Source organism: Prunus mume, linkage group LG8 (genome assembly GCF_029339155.1).
Source record: "Prunus mume cultivar Tortuosa linkage group LG8, ASM2933915v1, whole genome shotgun sequence".
NCBI lineage: Eukaryota > Viridiplantae > Streptophyta > Magnoliopsida > Rosales > Rosaceae > Prunus > Prunus mume.
Window position 1 is genome coordinate 22903882 of NC_142705.1, and position 18076 is coordinate 22921957.

The 18076-nt window shown below is 34.3% G+C and overlaps 1 pseudogene; it reads left to right on the forward strand.

Moving 5' to 3' along the window:
• The first annotated feature begins 3654 nt into the window (after window positions 1-3654).
• Window positions 3655-4403, forward strand: LOC148915082 (putative CCR4-associated factor 1 homolog 11; annotated as a pseudogene).
• Window positions 4404-18076: the final 13673 nt, after the last annotated feature.

Consider the following 18076-nt stretch of genomic DNA (forward strand, 5'->3'; position numbering starts at 1 on the left):
TTTCACCCCCCAAAATACATGGGTTGGAGAAGATTTTTGAACTCAAAAATCATAATTTGGATTTTCACCCCTTGGGTCCAAGATGGCCTTAATGTGGGGTAAAGATAAGCCCTGGGCTGCGCTTAACTAACACCTGCTAGTGTGAGGGTGTATGTTGCACTGGTATGAGTACGAATACGGCAATATGATATTTCAATATGGTTCATTTTTAAAAATTAGAATATGAGTACGGCAAGAATATAGCAATTAAAATAATATTTTTTATATAAATTATTATTATATTAACATATTAATTCTATTTTACATTGTCTAGGTATGGGCCAAAATGTCAAAAGGGCTTCTTAATTGTATATATGTTATTTTTTCTGTTGATAAAAAAATATTATTTTTTCTGAATTGGCCTAAAAGGGTTATTAGTTATTGGATTTTGTTGAGTGTGGGCTATTCATAGGGCCCAAGTCAGACTTAATTTTTAGCAACTCATTAGTTTCACTAAAAGGGAGATATTTATGCACAGGACCCACTAGTGTAGTGGTTTGGAGTAATTGCTCTCACAGGTAAGGTCTTAAGTTCGAGTTCTAGTATCTGTGTAGTGTGTGTGAGTTTAGTATACGATCGCCTCTCTCAATAGGAAGGGTCCTAAAAACAAAAAGAGATATTTATTATTGGCCAAAGCCTGGCTCGACCCGATAGTTAGGCTTGCTTGGCATGGCCTACTCTAAAGTTGGGTAGGGCTTGGGCTTAAGATTTGCAACCCTCGGCCTGGCCTAGGCCTGCTAACCTATGCCCTTATTTTTAAAAAAAATTAATTGATGCACTCTCTAACCTCATTTTATACTTAATCAAAATAATGCAATATGTATGATAAACTAATAAACTTCTTATTTTGTTCACACATGTTATACATTAAGTTATTTTTTTCAATGTTATCTAAAATTTTGTAACAAGGAAGCCATATATACACTATATCTTCTAGTGCCCCTTTTTTGTCAAGTTCAAATTTAATAGTTCAATAAAGAATTTGAAAGCTTATTTTGATTTTATTAATTCTAATGGCACAAATTGCTTTAATTTTCATGATGTCAATCCTAGTTTGGGATAGAGGTAACACATTTTCATAAGATTCATTTTTAAGTATAATTTTTTTAAAAATATATTGGCTATTGGTCTAGGTTTAGTGACAGAGTTGGGACTTTACCCTATAAGGATAAATAGGAGGGCACCAAGAAAAAATGGACTAGCCCCTCAAAAATTGGACAAACCGGTCCAATCACAGTCTGACACTGACATGAAATAAACTCTTAAGTCACTCGTTTTGAGTGACATTGAACAACTCTTATGTCACTATCAAACAGTGACTCGACCAATTTATCCAATTTTGGAGGGGCTGGACCATTTTAACATTTTGTCTTGTGCAAAAGACTTTTTATCATATTATGAAAAGAGTTTAGCTATTATATTTTTTTTCTTAAGTTATGTAGTAATTTATACTATTGTTTAAAAGAAAACTCTTTATCCATCACTTTTGACAAAAAATGTGTAACAAAAAGATTTAAAAGAAAAAAAAGCCCGGCCCAAAAAATAAAAAGCCCATAAAGCTAGGTCCGAACCCAAAACTTTTGGCGCTGCCAGGCCCAACCCAATCTAGGGACGAACCTTAGGCATTCGCATTATAGTCTCTAAGAATATGTTTGGATGAGGTACTTAGACCATCTCCAACCATGGGGGTGGAAACTGAAATTTTGACATTTGAGTCCAAATTCCATCTCTAATGTATTTGGGCAGGTGAAAATTTGGCTGAGCAATATCTTGGGCTGAATTCCAGTTTGAATATTGCTTGGACTAGTAATTTTTGTGGAGTCCAACATGCCAATATTAAAGGCCACGTGAAGGAAATACGGAGCAGGTCTTATGTGAAAGATATTTGTGCTCCACTCCTGTCCTCCATTCCAACACATGGAAGGCTCACATCAAAGGCCAACAACTCCCTTTGAATAGCTTGTTCATCTTTCGTTTTTTAAACCAATGATGCATCTTTTAAATATATTTAAAATAAATAAAAAAATCAATGGTTTAACCAATTTCTAGCTTGATTTTAACTTTAAGTGAAAAAATATTTTGTTTATTAAATTTCAATTATTTTAGGTTAAAATGTTTAGAAAATTAAATCATGAAGTTTTAAACAAAAATAATATCAATAAAAATTAATCACAACAAAAAAATTAGGGGTTGACCATTCTTAAACAATTTAATAAAGTCATAGACTCAAATTATGAGTTTGCAACATCGGAGGAAAAACAGCTCGAGCAATAAAAATACCTGAATAGTTGTATTTTAGAGGGTAGAAATTTGAGTTTAGCCCCAACATAGTTGGAGATGGTCTTAGAGATGGGATTTGGGGTATTTGGAACTTGAAAGTCCCATGTGATCAACCTAACTTGTTTGGCAAAATTTAATGACGGATTTGAGAAATGGTGAGGAACTTTGAAGCCCATGAGTAACACCTCAATAGGTGTTATTTAACAAATCCCACCCTTCTATGATGTTGTGTTTAGGCACAAACTTGGCGAAAAGCTTGTGGCATTTGAAGCTAAAATGGATACTATAAATAAAACGTTCTAAATATTCTGAAACGAGCACGAAAATCTTCTCAATCTAATTCGGTGAATAGTGATGAATCATATACAAATTCTCCCCCATGTGTCTCTCATAAGAATATCCACATCTTCAACTATCAACATCCAATCAACTTTCTTATAGTGCTCGTGCACATTTATGAGGAACCTAAGAAGATCATAGGGGAGTTTAACAACATATGGTGTTTTACTATGATAATTAAATACGTCCACCAAAAATTTATCCCGAAAGTATATGTTTCAGTTCTTGAAAGGTCGAATAAGCACTATTATCTATTTGGTATATAAAATTTATGGAAACATCATAATATATATTACAAATATACTTCATTCTTTCTTTGGGAGTCTGTCTAAGTAATTTCTTTATAAAGCAAGAGTAGAAAGCTATGCAAAATGGTTGAATGTCCTTCTCTTGCCTATAGGTTCGGATGCATGCGGTTAGTGGTTGCACTGGCCTTCTTCATCCTAGCAACAAATATTTTTAAACAAGAGCCTCAATATGGGTCAACATGAGGTAGTTCTTCTTCTACCAGAACGGGGGTCCCAAACGGGTGGTGGAGGGTAAGGTTCCCAATCTTCGAGTAGTTCTGAATGATAAGACTCCTAATCCTCTAAGTTATAGGGTTCCCAATCTTCGAAATCACCACATGCTCTTCATTAGGGAGACATTGTTTTAACATTGAACTAAGATGTGTGACACATGGATCATCAAAATCGATAGGGACACGAATGTTTTTTCGACGAAGTTCGGTAAGATGATCCTGACAATCCTTGTACGCCTTGATTATAGCATGAGGCAAATCCATATGAGGTGATATATGGAAGGGGCATGAGGTTGACCCCCAGAGAGAAAAGGATGCGGATATTTTTCCTAAAGTTTCGATGTGGGACTTTGGGCAAATTGTTGTGATAGTGATACGTGTCCTATGTTTTAGGTTTTGCAGACTTGGCCTTAGGCAAGTTGTTGCCCCTTCAGAGAAAAATGTCTCTTATGTACATTTGATTGTGATGACGTCCCCTAGATGCACTCAAAAATCATCGTTATCAACTTTTCAAATTCAACGTTGATTCCCTCAAATTGATCCAGTTGGGTCTCACTTTGTCTGATGCCCATGGCAATAATGAGGGCACCCGGGAATTCAACTTCTCTAGATTTCATGAGAATTCTAACCCCTGTATTCCATATTCTATTTCTTTACTCAACAGAAATGCTCTTGATTTTAGAAAATGAGGAATTTTGGGATTTCTGTTGAAAATTTTGTGGTCAGGTTTTTGCATATCCTAAAAATGAATAGGGGCTGCATCATCTCAAATGGGTTTGCTTTCATGGTCTTTATGACTTGACTTATCTTCTTAAACTCCTGACCTAAAATCCTATGTCGGGTTCAGTTGTGATGTTTGCTAAGGCTCTAGGGTAGTCTTTGGTGACATTTATAATGTCAAGTTCATGACGCGCTACTACCCAAGATTGTTTTGCGATGAAATTATATTGGCAAGGGTGGCCAAGATTCTTGATGTGGAGCGTTCTAATGAACTCATCAAGCTGGTTCGAACAGTTTGTTGACTGCCGATGTGTTTTCCAAGATGAACACAATATTTCGGTTTGTGGCTGGGATGTCTCAAGGTTGTTTGTATGGAATTACCCCAACAATCGTAAGAGCACCTTTTGTGGTTATTCATATGCCTTCCTCTTGGGCTTCTCCCCAGCGATATTGGCAACCCCTGCAAGCTCATGTGGTTGTTCCTCCTATGATCCTCCATCGCTAACCTTATTTTCATGTTGCATATTCTCCACATGTCTTCATTTCCGCTTTGTCAGCCTACGAATTTTCTTTAGAAATGTCTGCAGTGTGCCTTGTCTCATTATTAAAGTTTGTCATGATAAGAGTAATTTATTATTATATATTTATCATTGTCTCTTGTAAACTATTAAAATATAAATCTCATGATGACTACTATAAACAAGGGACATTATATATTATTATCAATACACACGACCTCATTTTCTGGAGCTTTATCATTCTTTGTTTATTATTCTTTATGGTATCCAGAGCCTAGTGACTCACGTTTGCTCAATTTTTTTTTCTTGCACTTATAGTTTCCTCCTCTAATGTTTCTTCCTTCGTTTCCAATCTCTTGTCTATCAGACTTGATCGTACTAATTATCCCCTATGAATGGCTCAGCTTATAACCATCCTTAAAAGTCGTGGTATTATGAAGTGTGTTGATGGCACTAGTGAGTGTCATAATGTGTTTTTGAAAGTTACTGATGACCAAGGAAAAACGTCTGAAGTTATTAATTCTGGCCATGAAGAATTGATTCAAAAGGATCAAATGGTACTTAGTTGGATTCGCTAACAAAGTTCCTTTGTCATCAGGAAAGGTTAACAATGGTGTGGTCGTCAATCGCCTTTTGAATTCCTGAAAACTCAATTCACACTCATTTGTTTCACCCGAACAATATTCCATTCCTCATCAACTAAGTAAGGTGTGTAGTCATCGTAGTGATGTGTTTTAACAAAGCAACAATAGTCATCTACAAATCCAAAAGGACTCATTACTTCAGCCACATTGGTAGGTTGCACCCAAACTACCACTGCTTCCACTTTATGAGGATCCACCAGCATTCCTTCCTTTGAAAACATATGCCCAAGAAATCTTTTTTCAACACGTGTTATTTCTGAGTATGACAACCCATATGAACTCCTATTGATCCAACCCGAACGATGCATAACTTGCTTAGCTATTTTCATTCATCAACCTTTTTTGTCGGCCTTAGCTGACTCCAACACTTTCTTTGTGATAATACATTGTCCTTACCCCAAACCACTTAATAATTCTAATAGATTGAATGGTCATATAACCTAAGAAAACATCCCCCACTAAAATGGTATTCCTTCCGACTATGTTTGCTACAACACCCGAACTGGATGCAATCTTCGATACCTTCCTTTTTTTACACCATCGTCACTCCAAGACTGCCTAGGCTTTCTGACTTGAGATACCCATACTAACTAGTTTTTCATTAGATGCTACACAAATGTAACATCCTAAACTTAGCCAAGTATGCTAACTTTCATTTTCTCCAATTGCTCTACTTTCACACCTTCAAATTTCTCAAAGAATTTCAACCTTTCAATAGGGAACACTGCTGCCAACTCCATTCATCAGTTGAATTTCCCAGAACATGGGTCTTCAATCATCTCAAAATATAAGTCTCAAGATTTTCTCTTGCTACACTTACACACGACCAGTTCCACTTGAGGAAATGGTCAACACTGAGGTAGGAGCCGTACCAATCTTCATACACAACTACTTGTCTCACAACCACTAGTGAAAAGAACTGAACCATTATTGTTGTTGCATCGGCTTAATGCAACCATGACAACCAATCAAAACCAACCTCTACACAAACTGTTTCTCAATCATGATCCTCAAGTTCTCGAGTGAATCACGATACAAACCACACTTACTACCACAACATTGTCCATAACTTAAATTATAAACAATCTTAGGAACAACTTCATTCATTGGCTTCCATTAGTGAATCTTTCGCCATTAGTCAAATTCCTCATTTTAGAGGCTCAAAAGTCTTACTTCCTTCTACCTAAACACGTGCACTCCACTAACCTGTACTCAGTTATATGGAACTTTGTTATAATAAATAGTCGATTTCAACCAAACAGTTCATTTGCTATCATCTGGTTAGCGTACTCCACTACCTTCCTCTTCTTGCTTCAACTTACTAGTAAACTGACCATTTTCTGCAAGTTCATCGCAAACTTTCCTACAAGATTAACTCTGGCTCAAACCGAACAAACCCAGTAGACCTTTGGTAAAACTATTTCAATACCACAAGAGTTACCTTAATATCTCATTAGCACGATAAACAAAAACTTGTTACCTAAAAAAAAAAAAAAGTGCTCCTTAAATGAGTTAACCAAAACTCACAACCAACTCAAACACATTAACAACCTGAAGTTAAAGTTCACCACGTGGCTTACAAACGTACCTGAAACATCTTATGAGGTCATCCACGTCGAAGAGCATCATTTCAAAACAGAACACACTACATATAACAATACTAAGGATACACACAATGTGTGAAATCCACAGGAAATTGAACATAATCCTCTGATAACAAGTTGACATGACCCACCCTAGATTCCCTCCCAAAATCCATGACGAACCCTGCTTCCCATTCGACATCTACCCGACGTCGGACCTACTTTACTAAAAAGCTCTGTAGCCCTAATTTAAATGGATAAATAGTTCAACTTCTATCAAAATTTTAGCAAAGTCTCCCTTGTAATTGGAACAATTCCTAAATTACAATACATGCAAACAAATACATAAATAACCCCAATTTCCAGCACGCAAAAGATAATGGCACACACAATAGCTAAAATTAAGGAAATAGGCCTCACACCCTCTACCCAAACTGATACAAGCAACCAAAGCAACTAAATATTTAATTTACAACCCGGAAAGAAGGAAAGTAGGAAAAAGATAAAGAGGAAGTTTCTATAGAGCTAGCAGCTGCAATGCGTCGACGTGGTGGTCTTAACCTCGGATATCTAGGACCTGTGGGGCACAAAAATGTGAACGGACGAAAACAAAGTGTTTAACATAATTTATATGCAACATCAACAACCCCTTCATTTTAGAAAATAATGTCAAACAACAAAATCCTTTGTATGCGTACATATATACGGATTCATACTTGAAAATAGTCCAATTTAATATATTTATAACAAAATATACGATAAAGAAATCCATTTAATTAATACTTCTCACTTCCTTGGAAAACATGAGCTTAATCATTAGTCTTTATTGTAATACCATATAATTGAAACTTCCAAAATAATCCCGGTGATGTAAAATATAAACATCAAAACCCAAAATATCATTTTTCTCCCACAACCATACCCTTTCTTAGGCGTATGCTTGCAAACATAAAATGTCAAATAATTTGCAAATACCAAATCTCAAATCCAAACCTCATTTCAAAAATCCATATCTATATAGAGCAGTCTCAATGCACATGCTCAGAAAACTCAACCTGGAAACAAGTCCACAAATGTGTCCACACAAATACCGATATACATATTTATATAACAAAATTGACTTTAAAACTAAGATATCCCAAATGTACCTAAACCCATATACATAGACATCCGGACAATAATAGCTTCCAGAACTCAATACCCAATATTTATATGTAACATAGATATCAAACTCTCAAAAGCATAAATTCCATAACCCAAAATATTCATAAACACCAAAATAAACAATATTATAATTTCATAAACTCAATAATCCAAATCATCCAAATTATATAAATATGCAAGACAATCCATATACTTTGATGATAACCATAATAACAATAATAATCCCTGGAAAACCCATGTCACATTTCGATAAAATCATAGTCAACACATATATCAAATCCCAATAAACCAAATAAGCCAAGTTCTAAATCAAATCTCATTTATGCATGTACTTCCATATTAGAATATGTGAAGCAAGAGTACCTATTTAAGATAATAAACGGGCTTAATTAATACGCGTACCCAATAACCAAGGGCATTAAGGGACAAGAGGGGTCTCTTGACCCCACAAATTGGTTGGAAAAATTCCTATGGACAACTTGTGGAGGTCTAAGCAAACCACATGGCAAGCAGAACGACGACCCCAAGAGATGCATGCAAGGTGCTTGACGAAAGGCCACATAAGTTGTATTGTTTGCTATTGGTGAGACCCTGAATATTACCTTAGATTGTTGGGCTCGATCTCACCATCATGTAGGAGAAAACGATTCATCAATCGAAGCCCCACAATCAAAGTTATGAATTTTAGAAGTTTTTAAGAGCTTTTAGAATTGAAGTTGCAGAGCTATCCGAAGAAGAAAAAGAAGAAAGACACAGCATGTTTGGGGATGGGGTTGTAGCCCAGCACTTCTCATTTTAATTCCTTTTTGAAATGATGCATTAACAAGGCACCACATGTCAATTTTTAATTGGACTAACATCATAAATTCATTAAAAAGTCATATGTGCTCTAAAAAATTCATCCAAAATTACCCTAAACTTGTAATCACGTATACTTTTATGTCGTGACTTCCAAACCACATGTACTTTTGGTTAGATTAATTTGTATTAATTATGGTTAAATTAATTGTGTAATTGACATGAATTTTGTTTATATTTGATAAGAATTTTGATAGACTAATTGTATAATTGTAAAACTCTTATTTATATTTTTTAAAATTGATATTTTTATATTTTTCTATTTTCTTTATTTTTTTTTCTTTCTATTTTATAATTAAGTGGGTTGATTTGGAAAGGCAGAAAATATGAGTGTATAGCTCAAGATAGAAAGTCAGAAAACATAGGTGCTGGAATAAGGGATGAGATCCTAATATGCTTCGTTATTCATGACAATGTTTGATGCTTTCATTTCTATTTAAACCAGGACGTCCTTCAATCTGAAAAAAAATAAAAATAAAAAACAAAAAACAAACTAGATAGAAACTAATCAAAATGGAGTTTAATCATTGCACTTTTTCCTGAAATATTCAACTATACTGGACTGCCTCTTCCAATTGGCCAATCTTTATTTACATTTGTTGACAATTATAACAAGTGGTTCAATATCATCATGTATAGCCCTTGATAACTTTAGTACGTACTATAAACCAATATATCATCAATTCATGATCCCATGATTCTTATGTGTATGCGCATGCATAATTTATAATCATCTCATTGCTTTCATTATTTTCTGGTACTAGTGCCACTTCAAAGGCTTTCATTGTCACTTCATAGACAAATATCTTTTCTAAGATGTATAAGTTATAGAATGTGGATCATAACCTCTTCTAGAGCGTTATTTTGAATAGAGCTTAAACTTTGCAATTAATCTCCTCTTCTGAGGAGTTAAGTCTTTGGAACCTATATATCTATCATACTTTAGGTGTGCAACAAATTGGTTATTAGTAGTCACTTACTTTGTGTCTATATATGCTTCTGGTCATTTGACTTACAATCTTTTTTGTGTTTGAATATGCTTTTGGCATTTATCTTCTATACTAATTTGTTTGATGAGACAATAATAAATATATTTCATAATCATTCATGCCGTTCTTTGTTCTTTCAGAAACAACCAAATCTCCCTCTAACGACGGGAATTTTGGTCTCATCAAAATAATGCTATTTGATTGGAGTGGTAAATGTTGTCATTCAAGGACCAAATATAAATAATATAAAGATGATAATGTAAAGCAAAATCTTCAAGTTTGCTCAATATATAATGTAACATAAATACCATGGTCTCCAAAACTATTCAATCAAAAAATAAAATTTTCACATAATAAATTATTAAAGATCAAAGAACTTCTGGTTCTTACCAGAAAATGAGTTCATATGAAGCAAATTATGATTAATATGCTTCTAGCATAAGACCATAAGTATCGGTCATGTTTATTCATAATTTCAACATTAACTCCATTCTGTCTGTGTATGAATCTATGTAAGTTTCTTCTGGAACTAAGTAATATCAAACATTGTAAGTATATAATTTGACCTATTAATAGCTTTTGGTTAGGTTTGCAGAACCTAATATGATATTTACCAAAATGAGTGCTCATTAAACTCAAAATAATTTTCAAATCAAATAGTTGTGTATATTGTTTCACTAACAATAAATAACATAATTCTCATGGTTTTTGTCATACAAAACCCTCCGTTTATACTATTTAACTTCAAAAATATTTCACTTCCGAGATAATGTGTGTAGCGACATTTGTTTCTGAAAATAATATAGAGCTTACATTCATTTTAGGGAATTATGTAATGCTTATATTTCTTTAGGAAATAATAGATCCAATCATATGAAACTCGTGGATGCATAATAAAGACTTTTTATTTTCTAACAATTGAAACACATCATATTTTCTAGGGCTGGGATTTTCTCCCGAGAAACCGATCGAACCGACTCGAAAATTTGGGCCAAAAAATCGGCTTTTGTGCCATCGGTCGATATTGGGCCGAGCCGATTAAGTCGGTTGTCGAAGCGGTTATCAATTTTGAGACCCAACGGTATACCGAACCGACTCAATATAATTAAAATTATATATTTTTTAATTATTTTTATATATATTATTAATGTAGACCATTGATTCTTATTAATAAAAAAAACCTCGAATAATCTGGACCGTCCAAATCTCCTTACCCTAAGTCTGTCTCTTCTCTCCTCCAAAACCATTCGACCCCTCTCACTCAGCCTCACCCTCTCTTACTCTGTCTCAGATCAGTTGACGACTCGATGACGCGACTCGACGACGGAATGAAGCCGTCGCCACCTCTCCAAGTCGTTTTCCTCCCCAACCTCAATCAATCTCCATCTCTCCCTCTTTGTTCCTTTCTCTCTCTCTCTCTCTCTCTCTCTCTCTCTCTCTCTCTCTCTCTCTCGTACCTCTCTCGCCGACGACGCCTCCTCCACTTGCAAACAGACATAACACAAGATATGTAAGTAATTTTGAGTTTGATTTTGAGTTTCTTTCTAAGAATTTCGAATTAGGGTTTGGAATTTTAAGCTTGGGGCTTTCAAGTTTAGGGTTGTAATTGCAATTTAGGTTTCAATTTGAGCATTTATATTGTGAATTTGTGATATTTTAACCATTTTTCTTTCATGGATTTAATTGACAAACTTAGGAAAAAAAAGAGAGAAGGAGTTGACAATCATTGGTTGCTTTGCTAGGGTGAACTGGGCCAGGTATTGAAAATTTTAACTTGTTTATAATTTGTTCTATGTTGTTTTATGTTTTTGAAATTATGTGTTTGATGTTTTTGTCTTTGTTTTATGTTTTTTAAGTTGTTTAGAATTTGATTTAGGTTTTTTAAGTTGTTTAGAATCTGATTAAGGTTGTTTTAACTTGTTTATAATCTGTTTTCATGTGTTTGGCTATGATTTATATAGTTTTAAGTATGTTTTTGTATGAAATGTTATAGCTGGCTGTTGGTTAGGGTTTTAAATTTGCATTTGCTTTGTTTGAATTTTTTTGGAATGGTTACAATTATGTTATAGTTGACTAATTGTGTTCACCCGTTTTGTGTTTGCTCCTGTGATGGAGGGTAAAGTTCCTCATTACCTTGAAAACCATTGACTGGTCAACAAATCAATTTTCTTTAGTGTGCGAGTGTGCCACTGCTAGCAATGAAAATCATAGCAAACTTCTTTAAAATAGATAACTTGCGCCCCAAGTTACTAATTTCTAAACAAGCGATTGTGAATTTGGGTGAGGAATATCTCCCAAGTAAGTTATTTTTCTGTCTCAGACTGATGAGGACTTCACAATTTATCTCAGTACAAAATTAGTAGTTCTGGCCAGAATAAATGATAATAAAGTGGATTGTTTTATGCAGAACTGCCTTTTACAAAACCAGAAAGGGAAAAATCAACTCTAGAAAGACAAAAAGATGGTTAGACTGGGTATATCTGTGCTGGACTGGACTGTCCCTAGCTTTAATCTACTTAGCTTCAACTGTAAATCAATACCAAAGTTCAATTTTGGCAGAGCTTTAATCTACTTCAAGCCTTGGGAGGCTTTTGAAAGGACAGAATTGCGGCCTCTTCGGTTTGAAAGGCGTGGCTGGAATTGAGGACTTACTAAGCTAGAACTGCACTGTAGTACCTGTTCTACTTGATCAAGGCTCTACATAAATTTGTTGAGGTTTTCATATTTGTGAAAACTCAAACTCTGCTTGTTCTGGCTTTTGCTTAACCAAATTTGTAACGAGAGAAGTTTTGTTTTGAATGACTTATTTCTCTAAGTCTGAACTTGGAAGTTCTGATCTATAGCTGGCTTTTTTTGTGGCTCAAATGAGCTTTTGGTTGTTGCAGTTTGTTTTGAAGGTTCTCAGTGATCAAGTGATCATTTTGAGTTCTTGTCTTGGGTTGATTTTTTGGTTGTTTGATTGATTGTCCTTTTGCTCTGTTCACCCTCTCTTATATTTATAAGAATTTTTTTTTTTTGGAGTACGATAATTCTTTTATAATGGGCGGCAAAAATTCTCAAAAGATCTCTCATTTTTAAACGCAAAGAAAAAAAAGATTTTATCAATTCTTGCGGATAAGCTCTCAATAGTCAATTCTTAAGACAATCATTTCTCTGTTTTTTGAAAGAGAACCTAACCCCTCTTTAATTCCAACTGCCCCTTGTGAGAGCTCAAACCGTGATGGTTAGTTTGATTTTTTAGTTTGAACAACTCCCTGTTTTCCTACTTATCTCTTTTTGGGAACAACGCCTGCGTATCTCTTGAAAGATGGTGCCTTCTTTGGAGTAGAAACATTATCTCTAAATATATATAAGGGATTTTGGTCTTCTGGTGACGGAGATTCATAGAAGTTTTTTTGCTACTGACCTACTTTCATTTAATTCTCAATCAACTCTTTGTGATAGTTGAAATTGTTGACTTTTCTAAGTCGGGTAGTTTAGTGGGTTCTGAGAATAGTCTTTTTAAAAAGATATGCTAATTTTGCACTATGTGTTTTGAGATCAGTGGTGAGCCAGAAGCTGGGCCCAATCCAATTTTTCTTTCGATTTTTTATTGATCTGCATTAGTGGTGGATTGTCATTTAATCTTAATGTTTTATGACTCTGCCACTTGTCAAAGACATAGGCCTTCTGATTTGGTCTTGGGCCTTTTATTTTCATATCAAAGCCCAGTCATTCGTTTCTCCTGTTTTGTGGGTCTTTGTGAGAAGTGGGTTGGTATGCGATTTCTTTTGGCCCAAACAGATTGGTTAGTATTTTGTTTGATTCATTATGTATGATAGAAAAATGGAGTCTAGCCAATCAAACACACTTAATGCCTCAATTAGTGCACCTACAATTGAACCCCAAACACAACTCCAAGCCCAACCACAATCTCAAGCACAACCTCAAACACAATCCCAAACACAAGGCCACGAAGAAGAAGTTGTGTCATCATCTCATTTGGGAGGGAAGAGGAAACCGAATAAGAGTATGGTGTGGGATCACTGAACAAAAATTAGAAAGAAGGATGATACGGGGGTTGAGAGAATAATTGGGATTGGCAATTATTGTAAAGCAGAGATGCCAGTGGATCCCAAGAGAAATGGGACAACTGGGTTGAAAACCCACTTAGAACGGAGATGCAAGCTCTTTCCTATCTATGGAAAAGGTTATGCAAACCAATCAGTGCTAGCACAAGGGGGGCAAGTAGTACTTTGGTACCTCACACCTTCAATCAAGCAAGATCAGAAATGAAGCGTGTGAAGTACATCATTAAGGATGAAATCTCTTTTAGGGCGGTGGAGGGGACGGGGTTTGGGGAATTTATAAATGATCTTCAACCTAGATTCATGATTCCTAATATGAAGAAGGTTGCTAAGGAAGTGTGGGATTTGTACTTAGTAGAGAAGACTAAGATTATGAGTGTGATAAGTGATCAAAGAGTAAGTATCACAACCGATACTTAGACCTCCATCCAAAACTTCAACTACATAGTAGTCACCGCCCATTTCATGGATCATGAATGGAAGTTGCATAAGTGGATAATAAATTTCATTAAGATCACAAGTCACAAGGGTGATGACATTGGGAGTTGTTTAGATGCTTGTTTGAATAGTTGGGGGATAAAGAAGGTGTTTAGCATTACGGTTGATAATGCTAGTGCAAATAATGGGGCGGTGGAGTATATGGCCAAGAGGTTTAAGTCATTAAACACTCTTATGCTTGACAGAAAATATTTGCATATGAGGTGTGCTTGTCACATTCTGAATTTGGTTGTTAAGGATGGGTTGAAGGAGCTTTCTAACTCAATTGAAGGGATTAGAAATTGTGTGAAGTACATACATTCTTCACCATCAAGGTTGGATAAGTTTAGGGATTTTACCATTTTAGAGAGTATGAATAATATGACAAACATTCCTTTGGATGTGGCAACAAGGTGAAATGCCACTTATAAGATGCTTGATGGTGTATTTAAGTATAAAAATGTGTTTGCTAAGATTGCGGACGAGAATGCTCCATTTGTTGCTTACTTTAATGAGCTTGAGAGGGATGGAAAAAAAAACCTTATGAAGAGAGTTGGGCCACCAACCGAGTCGGATTAGGAGAATGCACAAGCCTTTGTGCATTTTCTTAAAAAAATTTATGAAAACCCTAAAGCTTAGTGCCATCAAAACTTGTACATCCAATATCATGTTTACCGAATTAGTTGGGTTACAAGTTGAGATTGAAAGAAAAATTAAATATGGGGGGAATGAAACTTTGCAAAAGGTGGCTTCTTCAATAAAGCTCAAGTGGGATAAGTATTGGGGTAGCTTTGAGGGTGTCAACAAACTTGTGTTTATAGGAAATGTGTTAGACCCTAGATGGAAGCTTGCCTTGCTCAAGATTAGCTTTCGCAATCTTGGAGCCGAACCTTCAAAGGTTGAAACTATTGGGGATGAAATCAAAAGTGCATTGCTTACTTTGTATAATGAGTATAAAGGGGTTGGTAACTTGGGTCCTCTACAAACACTAGATAAGGGGGATGAGGAAGGTTTGGAAGATGAGCTTGATGGTGATGATGCTCATTCTCAAATGTTGAGGGAGATGTTGCTTCAAAGGAAGGAGGAACAACAAATGAAGATCTCTAATGAAGTTGATAAATACTTTGCTGATCCATTTGAAAACCCAAGGAACAAAAACTTTAACCTTTTGGATTGGTGGAAAGGGAATCAATCAAGATATCCAATCCTTTTCAAGGTTGCCAAAGACATATTTGCAATCCCTTCCTCTACGGCTGCTAGTGAGAATGCCTATAGCCTAGGCAAAAGGATTGTGGATCCTTTTAGGAGCTCATTGACTCCAAAAATGGTAGAGGCATTAGTGTGTACTCATGATTGGCTTAGGGCAAACGAATTTAACTTATACAAGGAACCAACGAATGAGGAAATTGCTTTTTATAAGGAACTTGAAGAAATTCAAGCAAGTAAGTATTTCAATTATTATCTTTAGATTTTATTGATGCTTTGATGGTTTAATGCTTCTTCTAATGTGTACATTTTCCTTTTTTTTTTTTTTTTTTTCATGTAGTGGCCACTAAGGCTCAAGGTGGTAATGCTCAAGTTTCAACTTCAACAAGCATTTTGCCTCCTCCAACTCCATCACATTTGTAATGCTCAAGTGAAGTGCCTACTTTTGTTTGGGTTGTAAACTAATTCAAACTTCTTCTTTTGTTTAGGTTGTCAACTAATTAAAACTTCTATTTTTTTTTTGGGTTGTAAACTAATTCAAACTTACACTTTTTCTTTTTGGTTTGTAAACTAATTCAAACTTCTTCTTTATTGGGTTGTAACTTGTAACTTAAGTTTAACTATGTCATACTTTCACTTTGGATTTGGATGTTTAGTTTAGTTTTAGGCATCAATTTATGTTTTGAGCATGTTTGAATGTAGTTTTACAAAAATTAGGCTTAAATTTCTTATTTTATCATGTTTGCCCAAGTAGCTGTCCAAAACAATCCTTAAAACATTGCCCAACAAAACTGGGCTAAAAACTGCATCCAAATCTCAAATTGCAGTAGTGAGCTAAAAAGTTTTGGTCAAAAAAGACCAATCTGTTTGTTTCGGTAGGCCCACCATTGAACCGGCCTGACCGCTACATGCGGTATTACTGACAGTCGGAGAACCAACTTCAAATCGATCGGCGGCGGTTTTAATTTTTGATAAATCGATTATTATCGGTCGGTCAGCGGTACTTTAGTTCGGTTACCAAACCACATTGCATGCTCTAATTTATTCCTGGAGCACCTGGAATAAATTTATTCCTTTATGCTCTTCCACATTACAATCCTACTTGGATCTCTATTTTCATTCTTATTTGTATATATAAGAATATATACTTTCAAGATATCCATGAAAAATAGAAAGAAAAAAAAAATCATTGAACTTCTGGTTCATATAATATACTTAAAATATTCTTTGTGGACTTAAAATTTCAAAATCCATAGCTTCTGGTTTGGAGATAACTTATGGTTCATAATACAAATTAAATATCCAAAACTTCATGTTTTGATTAAAATGTGTAATCAAAACTTCAGGTTTTGAATTAAGTATGTCATTGCAAATAGTTCAGATTTTTATAATCTCAAATTAAATTTTGTATTTCAAATATGTATAATGAAACTTCTAGTTTCAACTAATTGCTTAACATGAAACTTCTGGTCCAAATAAGATATAAATAAATAATTCACAAAGACAATAAAGTAGTACTAATTTTAAAAAAAAAACAAAATTAATAATCACACTGAGTTCTAAAAATAAAAATAAAATACCATAAAATGTGAAACCTAAAATAGAATTTTATAAGATGAATTGAATATATCGAACATTAGGTTCTAAGATAAATTTAATTTATAGAATTACATGTTCTAATATGAAGATATTTGTAAATTTCTATTATAAACTGAAATTTTAAAAAGTTTCGAACTTCAAGTTTTAAAATATAGAATTTCGGATTCTAGCGACTAATATAAATAAAACTTCTGGCTATAGATTGAATTTGATCTTGAACATCAAGTTAAAAAAGATCACATAAAAGTATTGATTTTAAGAAAAATATGTTCAAAACTAAATGATAAATCAAAGGTTTTTCAACCTCAATTTGATAGCAATAGCATAGATATGATAATTGAAGAACTGTGGGTTCTAATCAAATATAAGAATAATAAAAACTAAGAACCAATGAACTTGAAAGTTCCATTCGTTCGATTCTGAACTTCAGGTTCAATTAACATTTTATATATGTTATGCTAGAACTACAGGTTCTTGATAAGATATGAACTACGAGTTCATATTAATATTAATCTCAATAGACAATTATGAACTTTGGATATATATTAACGTATATCTAAAACTTCAAGTTCGAGTGCCTATATCAAATGAAAAGAATACCTGGTTTTGAACTGCAGGTCCAAATTTGTGGGAATATAATATTGTTCAAGGTAATAAAATAAAGCGACAATAATAAAAACATAGAAGACATGAAATCCAAATAATGTTGGAACTTCAGGTCCTTAACATAAGGTATATTTTTCAGCCCAAAATCATAATACATATGCACTTGTTGAAATATCAATTTGGAGGTTGACACAATTAGAACTTTAGGTTCTAGAATTTACCTATTATAATGCACATGTGGCCGAAACTTATAGTTTGGATTAGACATAGTAAGAACTTCGGGTTCTAAGATATTTGAACTTCGGGTTTTAAAGTATTTGAACTTCGGGTCATATGAGGAACTTCAGGTCCTTAAATATAAATTATTGAAATCAAAACAAATAACTAAATATAACAATAAAAATAAAATAATAATTAAATACTAGAATAAAATAAATTGTTGAAACTTCTAGTTCCAAGTTAGAGAA